Source organism: Scardinius erythrophthalmus, assembly GCF_964197995.2.
Source record: "Scardinius erythrophthalmus genome assembly, chromosome: 20".
Classification (NCBI taxonomy): domain Eukaryota; kingdom Metazoa; phylum Chordata; class Actinopteri; order Cypriniformes; family Leuciscidae; genus Scardinius; species Scardinius erythrophthalmus.
In genome coordinates, this window is record NC_138240.1 from 36,141,905 (window position 1) to 36,144,842 (window position 2,938).

Here is a 2,938-nt window from a genome sequence, read left to right on the forward strand (position 1 = left end):
TCGGATTAACAAATATCCTCCCACACACATACACACACGCACGCACACACACACTCCACCCAAAGCCTGCTAATCAGATCAGCACACACACCTCACACTCTTTCATCTTCATTACAGCGATATAATGACCAGGAATGCCATAAAACACTTGCTCAATAGTCTATAAACTCTCTCATTTAAAATTACACACTAGCCTATCTAATTGATGCAGATGAACAGTTTAACAAAAAAGAAGCTCCTATCATTAATTTTTTTTTTTTTTTTTATTAAATTCAGGCAGTTACTAGGGTTGCCAGACATTTATTATAAAAGTACAGATTGTTTCTAACACTCTTAAAAATAAAAGTTTTTTTTTTGGAACTATTTTGGTTCCCCAAAGAACCTTTTCAGTAAACAGTAATTAAAATAATCATTTTAACCTTCTAAGAACCATATAAAGAACCTTTTTCCATTATATAACCTTTACATAGACGTTAGAAGTTATTCAAAAATAAGGAACCTTTCATTTTGATGTTTTCAAATTTCGAACTGTTATAACTCGGATTTGGAATCGAAAATCAATTCCAATTCGTGAAGCGGATCCATAAGGTCAGGAATCGGATAGGCTACTTGTTATAAAAGTTTCAAGTTCAAGTTTCATTCATTTATAGAGCACATTCGCCACAAGACTGACCAAAGGGCTGTACAAGACATTTAAATACAAATCCTAAATAAGGTAATACACACAAATATAATAAAATATAGGCTACACATTTAAGAAAAATGTGTAAAAATATATACATAATTTAAATTTAATTTCCTATTATCATAGAATCATATACAAAATAACTTTTGTATTTGTAATGTATATTTTATTTTTAAGGTGCAGTGTTATTTAACATTTGATTTAAATTTCTGTACTTGAATATCTGAAAATCTTAAAACACGTGTATCTTTTTGTTGTATTTATTTGTATTTATTTCTTTATTAAGTCTTATTGAGTGTTTACTTGTAAGCGTTTTTTAGCCTGTAGATTTTTGTTCATGGTATTCAGCTGCGATGAAATGCTTTTCAAAAAGACTTTGAGGTGAACGATATATATTATTATTATTATTATTATTATTATTTTTTTTTTTTTTTACTATCAAAACTAGGAATCTATAAGAATCGGGTTCGATAAGCAGAATCGGAATTGGAATCGCTCAAATTCCCAACTCTAGCAGTTTGCAGATTAATTGTAAAAATAAACCACTGGTCCAGAGCCATAGAGAGAAAGAGTTGCGACACTCTTTGATGTCGCCGCTATGGCTGTCACGTGGTTCATGTAAGCCCCAATAGTTCTAAAACATACGCTGGCTGTCATGTTCTTCTATGGGACAGACAGCAGCGATTGCATTATTGAACGGTAAATATAAAATAAAACACACCCCAAGTACTTTTTCAGCTGTTATTGCATTTTGTTAATGTCAGTTTTGCATTTGGAGACAAGTTTTAGGCTATATTTTTGGAGGGAAAAGCTTAGTGTTCATGTTCGCATGTCTTTAGTGGCTCTAACTTAACTTTTCCATATCATTCATCTGATGATGGACGTCTCATGATATTTATTTTAGCACAACTGGGCTGTATTAGGCTATTGATTCCCGTGATTTTGCTTATAAATTTTGATTCAGCCATTAGCCTACCTTCGTGATCACGCAAAGAGGTCTGCCGTGGCGGTCCGTTCAGAGTTCGCTCAAGCTAGCTCACTTCTTCTGATGAAAGTGGCCACCCCAGGACCACAACGTGAAACATTATCATGTTAAGACTAAGAATATTATTTTAATATTAAGCCATACACATTATCAAAACTATAACAGATTAAAAACGAATTTATAAGCATTGCTGATACAAATGAAGGTTTTCAAATAAACTATTTTTATTAAACAATGACAGACAACAAAAATGTGTGCTTGTGTGAACAAGAAAAGCAAAAACCAGGGGCAGGTGATCCATGAAACAGACAGGACTGGTGATGGCCATAACAATCCTAGAGGTCCAGCATTGTTCTCACAAGCCGCTTCACTCAAGACAATAAAACATAATGAAAAGTTAGTATATCCCCAAAAAAATAAATTAAATAAAAGTTGCTATAAAGGTGGCAGCGATTCATTACCGAACTCTTAACTGACGTTAGCTAAGTTAGCAGGCAGTGCTTGAAAATTGGTTGAAACAACTAACATAAAATATAAATAATTACGCTGTGCATGTACAAATGAAGACCAGTATAAGCATCACAAAGGGCCTCTGATACAAAATAGACAGTTGACAATTCAAAAGAGGTCGATATTTCAACAACTTAACTCTGGAACAACTCGACGCGCAGCAATGTAAGTGAATGGGGTCCAACGCCAAAATGACAGTGTTTAGAACTATTCCGCTCTTCAAATCCCGGAAGTAGGCGGTTAAAAGCCCCGCCATTGTTTACAACGGAGGTCTATGGGAGTGTCGCAACTCTTTCTCTCTATGGCTCTGCACTGGTAAAATGCTTTACAATGTCGATGTTTGTCTCACTGCAGCACAGGTTAGCCTACACGTTATTTAAAGAATAATTTGAGTAGGCTATTTTGGATTCACCGTCGCTTGGCCAGGCTTTGCTCAGAATGACCTTTAAAACGAGTGAACATAAACACACACACACACACACACATATTGTCCTTCATCACAAGTGAAGCGAAGCGATGTTTTGAACACACATGTGAGGAAGATCGGGTTGTTGATCGTGTGTCCTGTGCTTTGCATGTGCGTGTTGGTTTGTCACGCACAGAGTTAGTAAATGGGTTTTATGCAAATATAGGCTACCAATAAACTCGAAGCACTCAAATTACATCTTAGAAGCTGCCGATATTGAGCACAAATGACCTGAAAATGAACTTGTCTTAGTTTGTGTTGTTTAGGGACTCGTGTCTGCGCGATCTGTTTA